At 38.6% G+C, this 14,157-nt stretch overlaps 1 long non-coding RNA gene across 1 annotated transcript in view; it reads left to right on the top strand.

The window, feature by feature from the left end:
• LOC116412249 overlaps nucleotides 1-14,157 on the top strand; it is an 86,595-nt gene that overhangs the window by 57,319 nt on the left and 15,119 nt on the right. Inside the window, exon 4 of the long non-coding RNA XR_004223614.1 lies at nucleotides 13,288-13,357. This is a non-coding gene — a long non-coding RNA (uncharacterized LOC116412249). The remainder of the gene's footprint in view (nucleotides 1-13,287; nucleotides 13,358-14,157) is intronic.

The raw sequence follows: 14,157 nt of genomic DNA, 5'->3' as shown, positions 1-14,157 counted from the left end.
ATACAGGTTAACTATAATACAAGTGAAAATAATAGCTGTCAAAGTAGGTGTGAAAACGCAGTAGCAGAACTAGAAACCCACGGACCTAGGGCAAAATATGCAATGGTCATTCTCTTTTGCAACCTATACATTTTAAAAATTCAGTAATCCAACAATCAAGAAGGCAAAATCCAAAAAGTGGGAATCGATTGACAGATTTGTGTGAAAAACTAATTCACAAAGTGTAAAAGTATGTCAACAGTAAATCGATTCGGGTTCAGAGTGTGGGTTCACTAAACATTTTAAACATATTGATAACAAGTCTTAAATGTCATTAATCATTTATTTTCTTCAGAAGATACATTTGAAAATTCAGTGGCACAGAATTCACTGAAGGAATAGATCAAACATTTATTTTTAATCGCTAATTCAGGACATGATACTGAAACATATCAGCCTCCAGTGTCTGATAAAAACAGTTTAATTCACTTGTAGCCAAGCCACTGTTTATAGTTCTCTCAGGGTCCCTCCATCCCTTTTATCTGGTATGGTACCAACAATATGAAGGAAAGCTGATAAAATGCCAATATTTTGGGGTTTATAGTCTCCGTCTGGCAGTTATAGGCCTGTAAATTCGACATCTGTAGTGGAGAATGTATTTTAAGTTTTGTTAAGAGATCACATTCAAAATTACGTTGTAAAGAGCGACATTGTAAAGAGAAATTAGCAGGGTTTCCAAAGGACAGATCAACTCAAACAAATTGAGTTGCTTTTTATGATCTAGTAAGTAGTGTGACAGATATGTTGCAGTAGATGGTTTATTTAGATTTTTCCAAGGCTTTTGATACCGTGCCACATAAACATTTGCTTTCTAAACTAAGGTCTGTTGGACTCGGTGGTGCTATTTGTATATGGATAGAAAATGGGCTGATCTTATACAGAAAGTAGTTGTTAACGGTGTCTACCCTAATTGGACTAGGGTTTAAGTGGTGTGCCGCAGTGGCCTGTATTGGGTTTATTTTTATTTACTCTGTTCATTAATTACTTGGAAGGGATTGGAAGTAGTGGGTTTCTCATAAGGTATGAAAGGGGTTTTTACAGTGAGAATTGTAAAGTGTTCACACATAATTACTCACAGATACAGTAGATATTATTTTTTGCTTGCCTTTGTAGCTAGCAAAAAAATATAAGGGTACTGAAAATAATTCAATTTTGTACAAAGTTGATCTAGGGGCTGTACAGCTCAGAGCTATAACTGCAAGGGGTGCAGCTACAGGGACCTCAGGGGGCCTATGGGTACAAATAGTTCATATTTATTATTAGAAGTTTAAGAAAACTGCAGTACAAAATGGCTAACCCACAATTATACACACACGTGGGGGGCATGAATTGATAGAGGATTGGGATTAAGAATCTTGTGGTGTATTGAAGTGTGAAGGTTTTAGTATCTGTTGGTACCTGTGTTATTTGGGGATGTTTCTTATTAGAAGCTGCAACCTTTAGTGAAGAAGTATGTTTTCTTGTACTGATGGGTGGTGAGTTTCTGTTTTTTTTACTGCACATGAAAATGAGGTATGTGTGTTGCTTTCTGTCGCTGTTGTAAGAATGAGTGCACCATTCAACTTACAAGGACTTTACCTCCAACATCATAATTCTTTAAAATAAAAAAGTATGTATATTTCCTATAATAGCACTGTGATCTATTTTGGCAAAAGAAAAGTCATCACATAATAACTATAAATAGGAAGACCTAATTTAATTGGAACCCCCCTGGCTTATTTCATTTGAGCGCACAGCACCCACAGGCCAGGTAGCCATAATACACACACACTATATGAAGGATAAAATGAAATATGTTTAATTTTACTTCTATATTAGGAATTTGCTCTTGTCTCGAACACCTTACACATAATGGCACAATCACACGTGGAGGATGATGCCTTTTTTCTCAGCCTGTGTGATGATAGAAGAAACACAGGCTGAGAAAAGCAGATCATCCTCCATGTATGATGTACAGATTAATAAAATAATAATAATTACAGTAATAATAACAGTACTAAATATAGTTCTGATTCTGATAGACACTGTGGATATTCCATTTAATTAGGTCATTTCTTATTACATCTGGACTTTCTACCTGACCGCTTAATATACTGCATACAATAACTCTCTCCAGCTTTAGCATTACAAATATGTTGTGTGTATTGGGGCATTATTACTATAAAGTTGTTTAGGGTTACCGACCACAAATAGCATCTTTGCCCAGGGCTCAGAGTCAAAAATAGGCATTATGCCTGGCAAGCATGTAGGAAGAATTGTTCAGCTTCACTATATTTGATATACCGCACACCCATTTGTAAACACATTACTGCTTTATATATTTCCAGTGTGTACTTTTGTGAATGCAATTTTAGAATTGTGAATACAAAAATGGTTTATAAGGACAATGGAATGGATTGCTTGTATTTTGCCACCCCTGTATTCTCCAGTTGGTATTTGCCGCTCCACTGCCCAAAAAGGTAGTTGTCGGGATCTGAAAATCATGTGAATCCTCATTTTCATTAAATGTCAGTGAAACAAATCATGTTCCACAAGGTCTTGTGGATAAGCAGCCCCTAAAAAAGATTTTGCTGTAGCACCCAATAATTTGTTTTTCAGAACAATACAGACAAATTCAGGATGGTAGAAGTGGAGCTTGAAAGATTTTACAGTGTGGCCTGCCTATTGTATTGGCACGCTGACAAAAAATTGTCTTGAGGCATGACCCAAACAAATACCAGATACATATACTGTAACTGCAGACATAAGGTGGACTCAATATAGTACAAAAGCAGTATTTTATCTGTGTGTTAGCTGTACCCCTTTCTGTCTGCCAATATACGTGGTCTGCAAACATCTAGTTACGCTGACCAAGCTCACTTCATATTAACTGGAATGCTTATCATGACTTTGGAATTCCCTAAATTCCAGCGGAGTTATTAGAATATGGACACTAACACTGTAAAACTATTTATAGTAAAATATGTCAGCTTTTTGCCATGCAGGTTTTTTGTAGACTTTAGTTCCCAGCATTCCAACTAGAGCTGCATTTAATGAGACCCATGCAAACCATCCTCTGTGGGTTCCTATAAATGTTTTTAAATGCCAATAAAGCGGCTTCACTATACATGTTGTGTCACGGTTCCTTCTTCAGGCTGCTGCTATGCTTGCTGCCAGGATAGTTGAACTGTAAAAGCATATGGAGTATCTTCATACTCCCCCGGAATACATCAGCCTCTCCGCAGGGTCTTGTAATGTCCTTAGACCTCCTAAAGAAAGCTTAGGCTTCACGTCTCACTCCTTTGTATATGATATGTATGCTGGAAATCGGGAACATATTACACTGTCATGCTGAGTTCTTCCAGAGAGAGGGATTAGAGAACGTGAGCTATAAGCAGATACTGACTTGTTTTATATCTGAGCATAAAGCTGATTTGTGCGTCTCTGGACTCTACGCTGCCTCTGTTTACAAATATTGAAGTCTTTGTCTGAGAAGTCTGTGTTTTATTGGTTGCTGAGCTTCGCCTCCATTTTGTCTCAGCTAGGAATGTGTTCTTGCCCAGTTGTTGGAGTAGATCACGGAATGTTAGAAGATGGAGAATCAAGAAATGATAACGTTTCACCTAACAAGAAACTTTCCTTACCTCCTTCTAAATGTTGGATAGCTAAAGTGCCACAGCCTCAACCCTTCATGAATATTTTTTATTTAATAGATGCACTACATTATAATAATATAATGTTATTTAATAAGTACTATAGGGGCAAATATTCTTAGCAAAAATGTCTTACTCTTAGATCAGTGGTTCTCAACCTGTGGGTCGGGACCCCTTTGGGGGTCGAATGACCCTTTCACAGGGGTCGCCTAAGACCATCGAAGAACACTTATTCCTGATGGTCTTAGGAATAATTTTATGGTTGGGGGTCACCACAACATGAGGAACTGTATTAAAGGGTCGCAGCATTAGGAAGGTTGAGAACCACTGTCTTAGATGGACTTAAAATGAATTTCACTGTGGGGTCACTGATGCTGTATTAATGTTTGTGGCTTTTTGTATTCAGAATAAGTAGTGTTTCCTGATAAACATGTATTAAAAGCAGTAATAGTTAAAAAATATACATTTGGCTACTAAATGTATAATCTGGTTCTTTATAGTATTTGTACCATTTTAAATAGGAGCTTGTTTTATGCAGGGCCATATTTGTGGAAAGGCGACACAGGCTCAGGCCTAGGGTGACATGATTTTAGGGGCCCAGCTGCATTCACGCTTGCTCATTCATTCATTTGTTCCAACACCCGGAGTAATGGGTGTCCAAGACTTTGTACCAGTTGTCCCACGCGCCTGGGTAAGTGAGTAAGCAGGTTAACTGGCCCTGGTTTTAAACATGAGATCTATTATCTAAAATGTGTGGGACCTTTGGATTTCTTAGCGTGGGGTTTAAAGCTACAAAAAAATTCAAATAAAGAGAAAAAAAAAGTAAAAAATATATACCTGCGACTTTTTTGCGATCACCACAGACTTATTCTAGCTTTATTTATCATCAAATACATAATTCTGTCTGATTATTACAAAGAAAAAGCAAATCTGTTAAAAGAACTATGTTCCCCCCCATTGTATTCATGAGGGGCAGGTGGGGGATGCTACATACTGTAGGGCAGAGTTAGGTGGGCATAGACCACATAGGGGCCCTATACAAACCACCTGCCCTATAGCAGTCAGTAAGGACAGGGCTGGCTTGTAAATCACCCCTACGGTTGCCACCCTTCTGCAGAAATATACAAAGCAATACCGTCAGCAGTGCAACATGCCAGTTCCCACTTATATGTGAGAATGCAAAGAATGAATGTTCGGTGAGCTCGTTCTATCTAATGAGGTTATATTTTCCCTTTAAGGTTTTAGGCCTGGAGGGCTGAGGCGAGGTTAGAAAGCCTTGTAAAATAATTTATAGTGGTGTTAGTTCCTCTTTCAAGTAAATATCCAGCAAGGCTCTGTTTCCTTCTTCAGCTCTTACCTCTTCCCCATATTGCTACACATAGGAATCACTCAAGACAAAAGCCTTTGTTCATAAAACATGGGGTTTATACCAAACATCATGCCGTGCCCTTTTTTTACATTCTAGTAGCTCAAAACAAATCCAATAATTTGTCTGAGATGGGGAGTTTATAAAGTTGGAATACAGTTCAGTCTTCAGGCTTCTCTTTAACTGGAAGTATCATATAAATACTCATTTCTACACAAGGAGCCTTCTATATTTAATTATACAGTATGAGTGGGGTGTGTGCCAGCAATGAACCTCCATCCAAACACTTCCGACTGACTTCTATTGCCCATATTTTTCTAACAAATGGCTGAAGGTTTGCTTGCCTTTACCAGTGAAGTTACTAAAGCATTGTTTTAGTCATTAAATATTGATTTCTCAAAGCCACAATTTTATTTTTCTTTAATTTAGGAATGCAGCAAATACGTGGAGTGGGCTATGTAAAGATTTGGCAAAATACAGAACATATTTAGAACTCTAATTTGCACATCAAAGGGGTCGTTCACCTTGAAACTAACTTGTATTGTGATGTAGACATTAACATTCTAAGACAATTTGCACTTGGTTTTCATTTTTTATTTTTTGTGGTTTTTCTGTTAACTTTTTGTTCAGCAGCTTAGTTGGAATTTCAGTAGCTATATGGTTGCTGAGGTCTTGTTTACCTTAACAACCAGGCAGTGGGTTAAATGAAAGAGTGGAATATGAATAGCAGAGGGGCTGAATAGTAAGATAAGTAATAAAAAGTAACAATATTAATACATTTGTAAGTGCACAGAGCAATAGTTTTTGGCTGTTGGAGTCAGTAACTCCCATTTGAAAACGGAAAAAATGTAGAAAAAATGAATAAAAAAACATAAATATGAAGACCAATTGCAAAGTTGCTAGGAATAGGACATTCTATAACATACTGAAAGTTAATGTAAAGGTGAACCACCCCTTTAAGATTTAGATTTGCTAAACTGTGCACAATAAATCATTATGATAATAACACATTCTAGTCAATATCTGTTTATAAATTTCCCTTTGCTATCTTTTTGTAGTAATTGCACCTCCCACCCCACCCCTATATTTGGCTGAAACATACAGCCTCCATGCTGGAGCAGTACAAGACCCAATAAGATGGAGATAATGTTTAATACTTCAGCCTATTGGGTCTTTGTGTTGCCCCTAAGTCCAGCAGGAACGTGCTCAGTTCCCCAAGGGGTTTATAGGGGGGGGATACAAGATCTCATTTCATTTTTTGGCACAGGAATCTTTAACCATAATTTAGTGTTCTATTGGTATTTTGTTTTTATCAATAAAAGGCTACAAAAAATAAAATCATATCATCAATCGTTTATAAAATAGCCTAGGATCTGTATAATCTGGGGGCATCATGGGTGCCCCCAAACCTAAGGTTAGGGGATAATAAAAGTCACTTTATTTCTTAAATTATGGATGATAGTTAAAATCAATAGCTTCTTCACTTCTGTAGAGAGCCAGCTACCACAGGTGATAGTATATAATATGCAAGATTCTTTTGTCACGGATTGCTGTTATAGACTGATAGAGTTATCTATTTTTCAAATATTTTTATACATATATTTTTTATATGTATTATGAAAGTAGTGACGACCAATGCAAACTGTTCTAATAACAGCCTATTGGATACAATAGAGTGCAAAGACCTGCGCCAGTGATCAGAACCCGCTGGGCATTGAGCAGAATTTGTTGTTTGCACTAGTAAATAAGCCCTATTATTCCTGATTATTTATATTCAACCCAATCATTTTTTTTCCCGGCAACGTGGAATTACAGTGTCATAAAAATGATTAACTCAAAAGTTTTTCTTTAACGTTATCCACCTTCCCCCCCCCTAGACTTTTAGAAGTTTTGTTTTGAAATTCCGTAATGCTCTGCAACGCTGTATAATGTGACTGGGGCTGCACTCTTTCTGTTGGCTTGAAAGTGAATGAGATGGTTTCTTTTCTTTGTTGCGAAACACGCTCATAAACATAGCGAGAGTCAGAAATAGCAGAGGATAAACAGAGAGTTTGTAAAAGCAATGCTGGGGTGTAAGGTTAGACATCCCGTCTAGTGCCATAGCAACAAGGCCTACCAACAGACATGCCTTCTGGCCATATTGACTTAGGACAGGAGAAAGTCCCCTTTTGAATAAGGATAAGTTATTTGTTTAACTTTTGTGGATCCATGGCCAGTCTTAAAATATTGCATCAAAACATGTTATATTAGCTCTTGGCTGGCTGCAATATTCATACCGAGGCTAAAGAAACATTCCACTTATTTTGCTGGTTTAAGAAAAACTATTAAATTACCCAGAAAGGCTCAGGCGGATCATGTGGTTAAGTATAACCGTGCCATTCTCCCGTTATAAACATACTGGAGATAAGTGAAGGAATGTAGGAAGTTTCCCATCTGAAAAGAACCTTTGTGGATTAAACCACTATCTGGGTCGAAATATAAACATCCAATTTTGACTTCTCACTGTGATAAAGTAATTGTGATAAGTGCTGTAGGTAAAAAGTCATATAGGGAATCAGTTTTTAACCAGAATCCAGAAATGAGTTTAAGAGTTTGGATTCCTACGCTCATTTATTATTGCCCTGGCCACGCAAAAACACTAAGGCACACAGCACTTACAAGTGGAGCAATGGCTGTGTTCTGAACTTTAGCCATTGGCCATTAACTATGGGGCATTCCAGGAGATGCCACGTACCAATGCAGGAGCGCTGCATTTACGGAAAAGTGCTGTTTGCTCTATTCTAGGAGCAAAAAAGGGGTGGTGTGCCCATGAAGCAGGGCTATGTGCAAATAGCAGCGGATTTTGCACCCACTTCTTGCACTTTGCGCAATACAGATGCACTTACGTATTTTGTTTATATTCTTTTTTAAATACATTTTTTGGTTTATCTCTGATTTGCTGCCCTGCTTCCAAGAAGAAGTGTACCTGATTAGTAACCTACTTCCTACAGTAAAGCAGCTAAAGGAGCTTGTTTTAGCAGTTAAGGTGGCCATACACGGTTCGATCCGCTCGCTTGGCAAGGTCACCAAGCGAGCGGATCTTCTCCCGATATCCCCACCTATGGGTGGGTGATATTGGGCTAATTCGGTCCTTTGGCCCTGGGGCCAAATGATTGAATTAGAACGGCGGCTACAGGCACCTACCATTTGGGGACCGCATCAATGAGCTGACGTGGTTTTGAAAAATCAAACCTGCCAATTGAAATCTGACCGATTTCAGGCTAGATGTCGGTCGGGCAGGCCCGTTGTTTGTGCCCATACACGGGCAGATATGCTGCTGAATCAGTCTAAAGAAGATGGGGGCTATTGGGGGCATCTATGGGGGGCACAGATCTTCCCTGCTAAAGGCTTGTGGTTGCCTTGGGCTGGTACAGACTCTCAAAACATAATGTACATCATATTTGCCCTACTTCATTAGTTTAGACTTTCTTCCCCTTTACACCATTATAAGCAGCATCTATATTTAGAGAAAGCAATGCAGTTAAAAATTTGAATTAAGCAACTGTTAGAAAGCACTTAGTAATTACAGCGCGGTCCAATTTTATGCATGCTTGTCTAGACGGCTGTACCTTTTGATAGTTTATATGTTTATAGGTCTTAGCATGAAAGCTTTTACATGCCCTTGGGTGTGCCACGCCTTACTGCAGCCTGGTTAGAAGCTGGACAATTATTTCTGCATGGCTATCATTATAACTTCCTGTGCCCCACCCAACTTCCCCACCCAAGAGACAAAAATTCAAGCCAAAAATTAAGGATTCGGTGTATACCTATTTTTTTGGCACAGCAACAGAATGTTAAGATAGTGACAATTCTGCACCCTCCAGATATAGTTCAACTGCAATCCCAAGGAAACTGAATGGGACCCGGTGAGTTGTAGTGCAACAGCCACAGTTTTTGCCCCAGGCTACCTTCTCCATTAACCTGGGTTCGATTCTATCCAGGGCACTCCCTGCAAGACGTTTGTGTATGATATATAATCAGCTGCAAAATATCTTGGCACAATATAGGACGATAATAAACATCAGAAGGTTTTATATTTGTTAGAAAACTAATTTAGTGACTCACTTGATACAGGCTTTGCCATACTTAATGAGAATTTATTATATAGATTAAAAAGTAATTAACACGGCTGAGAAAATAACTTCTAATACTTTTATTGCCGATTATCTTCTGTAAGAAGTCCCTGGCACCATGCAGTGGGAAATTCTGCTTTGTTATTGTAGAATGAGAGCAAGTTATCCAGGACATTCCGACAGGAGGTTTGCTCCACTGTGCGGCAAAACAAGCTTGCGTGGCCAAGGAAAGCTATGGAGGAAAACAACTCTCCATTCTCAGATTTTTTTTCAAAGCTCTCACCCCTTGCAACCTACTCTTTCCAATATTTGCCAGTGGGAGGCAGGGACATGTTATTGAGGGATCTAAGTATGCAAAACTCATCAGAATTGTACAGGTATGGGACCTGGGGTTTTCAGATAGGGGATCTTTCCATAATTTTGGTCTCCATATGTTAAGTTAAGTACAAAATCATTTTAACATTAAATAAACCCAGTAAGGATTAAAGATATCTTAGTTGGGGTATGAGACCTGTTATCCAGAATGCTTTGGACATGGGGTTTTCTGGATAAGGGATCTTTCCGTTATTTGGATTTCCATACCTTAAGTCTGCTAGAAAAGCATTTAAACATTAAATAAACCCAACTGGATAGTTTTTCCTACAATAAGGGGTAATTTCCTACGATAAGGGGTACTGTTTTATTATTACAGAGAAAAGGGAATCATTTAACCATGAAATAAACCCAATAGGGCTGTTCTGCCCCCAATAAGGGGTAATTATATCTTAGTTGGGATCAAGTACAGGTACTGTTTTATTATTACAGAGAAAAGGGAATCATTTAACCATTAAATAAACCCAATAGGGCTGTTCTGCCCCCAATAAGGGGTAATTATATCTTAGTTGGGATCAAGTACAGGTACTGTTTTATTATTACAGAGAAAAGGGAATCATTTAACCATGAAATAAACCCAATAGGGCTGTTCTGCCCCCAATAAGCGGTAATTATATCTTAGTTGGGATCAAGTACAGGTACTGTTTTATTATTACAGAGAAAAGGGAATCATTTAAACATGAAATAAACCCAATAGGACTGTCCTGCCCCCAATAGGACTGTTCTGTCCGGAAAAGGGATCCCACACCTGTACAAAAAAGTATATTTTAAAGAAAATGGTTTTTCTTCCTATTTGTATGTCAACATATTTTCTTTATCCTGTTGGTATATGTGGCAGCACAGCAATCAAGGAATAGAACCCTGGGTTGGTGCACTTTCCAGTGTACATGAGTGCTGGCCCAGTGGCTAACACATTGGCTAACCCAGTGAACCTCAGTTGATTTGTAATATTCAGCCCTGTAGCATCAGTAGCTGTTTCTGACACTCTCCTGAGCTTAGCTTCTTAACAGCAGCCCAGAACACACTGAGCATGTGCAGTGCCACTGACTTGACACAATAGGATCCAAAATGGGGAGGTCATGGGGACAACTTTAACGGTCTTGATCATTACTGCTGATCCACTCTGCTGGTACAGTAAGTTCAGTATATAATATACAGTAGTCCTAGCCATATTAATTATTAGGCTTTAGTTCTAAAATCGTTATCTCTCTCTGTTGCTTACTTCTGGAATTCCATCCCTGGGTTGCTTCATAAAGTATTTTTTCCCATTGTCAAAAGTAAACTCAAAACGTGTCCAAATATGCCAAAGTGACGGGCTGCTTTTATTAATGTGTAACTAAGTTACTCTCGTTAGGGGTCAGGGGCCTCTTCCCTTTCCTCTCACCCATGTAACCTTGAATGCGACTATGCATTCATCTGCACTGTTGTACTCATATATATTATATTATTATATATCATAATATGATATATTATATATTTATATATATATATATATATATATAAAAATATCATATGAGTATATTAATACTCATATGATATTAGTATACTCATATATATAAATAAAAATGCATATACACATTTTGTTGGCAAATAAATATAAACAACGTGTGATTGGTAGTCACATATATATATCCTGGACACTGTAGTACACAATATCTGATGGATATCATGTTGCCAGTCTGTGGTGCCCCTTGACAGAGATGCCTTTTGTGTCTAGTTTCTCGATAAACGTTGTCATATTTCTTCGTAAAGTGCATTTAGTCTTAAAGCAGCTCAAAATAAAATCACATTTATGCCACTATTATTTCTCTGCTATTGAAAGGATATTGTCAGCTGACACATTGCTGTATCCTGTGAAACTATTATATCTGACCTAATAATTTCATGAAACCACTGTGCCAAGACTGACTAAATAGGACAGAGGGATCAAAGTTTTCTTGTATTTTAATTGGCTAATCTGTTACCTTTTTTTTAAAGATTATTTTCTTAAAAAGGCAGTAACCCCCTTAATTAACAGCGGTCTAATAAAAAGGGCTTGTGCTGAATATACTTTTGCCATTCTTTTTATCACAAATGATCTGTGGTTTACGTTATTTCTTGACTAAAACAGGGCAAACAGGATTGTTGAAGCTACTCCATGTTTGATCCCTGTGTAGAGGTAGATTTTTCATCATTAAGACAATAGCATGTTCAGGACAAGCCCTATTCATTCCACTCTGGCCCTTTGAAGGAGAAGGAAAGGCATTTTGGCATTTTACTGCCAATAGATTTGCCAAATTAGTGCCACCTAGAACAATATATTTATTCTGCAGAAACCATTACCATACCTGAGTAAACGGCTTTAGAAGCTTTCTCACTTTGCTTAAAATAGCAGCTGCCATTTTAAATAGCTTCCTTCCTGCAGTCTCTAGCCGTTATAGCTCGGATCACACATTCCTAAGTGGGGGGGGGGGGGAGTTCTTAGCATTCTAGTGGGAGGGGGTAGCAGGAGAGGGGAGAGAGGAGAGAACTGCACAGACTCTGGCCCCAGGAATTAAGGCTGTTTCTGAGAGCGGAAGTCAGACACTGGAACATGTTTACAAAAAATCTTGTGTTTCTTTGATAGAGGACACTTTCTGTGAGTGCTTATGGCTGTATTTACATAGACCTTTTTTTGATAAAGCTTACTTAGTTTTTACCTTTCCTTCTCCTTTATGGCCTTGGCTACATGAGTTTTCTAGCCTGTGCCAGCTACTTCCTCAGCTGCATTTTTTTTTTAGATTGTAAGCTAATGGCACAGCATATATTCTATTTTAATAGTTTACCGGAGTCCTGACAGGTCCCAGGTTCACCTGCTGCACCAATCAGAATACTGTTTGCAGCTCTGTGCGTTTAACCTATGCTCACACAGCGCTGATAGAGTAAAGTATACCCCGGGGGCACACCACCTGCCCAGCACTCTCGATAATACAGGACAGGTGGCTAGCGCGGGTTCTAATGTTCTTCTATCTGAAACCTGAAGCTCTATTGAATAATAAGCAACTTTCTCATATAAGTTCATTACAAATTTGCAATGGTTATAGAGTTCATTGTAAATATTATTGCTACTAAAAGCAGTATCTGTCTAACTGTTATATTCTATACATTATGGGTTGAGACTCCCAAAGCAGCGGCTGATTAAGGGACCTGAATGAGATTCATTCAAGAGTCAGAATATAAAGGTTTAGAAACAGAATGCTTTCATCAGCAATTACATTTACAAATACGTTTAAACCCATTAAAATGTGTAATCAATGCACGTTGGAAAGCCGCTTAGAATTACATTTATAAACAGAATTGCTTAATTTCATTGGCCATTACCTTTTATTTATGTTTTTTAATTATGTAACTTTTTGATATTAATAATTCATGTATAAGTTATTTTCCCCTTTAAGCTAAATGGTGGGAACATTTTGCAGATTTAATTTGTGTTCCAATAACCTACAAATCACAGCAACTGTTGCAGTCTCTTTCCCAGGTGTCATGTACCCTGAGGAATAATGAAAATGTAATAACGCTAATTTAATGGCAGCAACTGACAACCCTGCAGTGATGTTTAAAGCGTGGCTCTCTAGCTTTTGCTGAACTACACCTCTCTGGCTGAACATCTCTGCACTTCATCCATCGGGGGAAATTAAGATATATTGACCTATTTTCATGCACTTATCTCATTTGTTTCCAGCATTTGTACTATGTAATATACCTACCTCTTCCTTGTTATTAATATATTTGTTATCATTTATTTCAGTGTATCGTATGGCACAGATCAGCTCACCTCCTTTCTTTGCCAGTTGTTCAGCGGAGACCTAAGATGCTAAGTAAGTATACGGGTTTTATTAATTTATTATTGCTATTGGAATATCAAGAGAAGGCTGATTTGTCTCTACTTAGCTTAGCACACAGCCTTTAAAGTTCAAGACCTTCATATCCAGCATTGGTCTCCATTTCTACCACTGGGAATAGAAGGAAAATTACCTTTTTGTGAACCTGGGCAAACTGCAAAAGACAGTAATCAAAACGTGTAATTAAAAGTGGTATAACCTGTATTTAGAAGAGTCACGTGGCTATCCTGCCCTGGAATAGGTCTAAAGGTCCCCATACACGGGCCGATTCTAGCTGCCGATATTGGTCCTTTAGACCGATTCAGCAGCTAATCGGCCTGTGTATGGGCACTACCGACGAGACTGCCCGACCGATATCTCGATCGGGCAGGTTACAAAATCTAGTCGGATCGGGGACTGCATTGGCTCGTTGATGCAGTCCCCGGACCGACTTTGCCTACACCCATCATTATAATTCGATCGTTTGGCCCCAGGGCCAAATGATCGAATTAGCCTGGATTCTCCCGATACCGCCCACCCGTAGGTGGGGGATATCGGGAGAAGATCCGCTCACTTGGCGACATCGCCGAGCGAGCGGATCTGAAGGTGTATGGGCACCTTAAGTTCGACCAACTGTCATGGAAAAAAAATCCAGTTACTCACAAGGGCATGTTAATTTTGTCTGAAACCAGACTTTTAAAATTGGTGATCTTTAACCTAAGACTGGAGGTGGAAGAGAATCAGTAGGTGTACTATGAGGCCACTGGAAGCCCCTTTGCTTGGAGCATGTGGAGGAG

Source organism: Xenopus tropicalis, chromosome 7, assembly GCF_000004195.4.
Source record: "Xenopus tropicalis strain Nigerian chromosome 7, UCB_Xtro_10.0, whole genome shotgun sequence".
In the NCBI taxonomy this organism is placed as follows: Eukaryota; Metazoa; Chordata; class Amphibia; order Anura; family Pipidae; genus Xenopus; species Xenopus tropicalis.
This window is presented reverse-complemented; position numbering and strand designations above follow the sequence as displayed.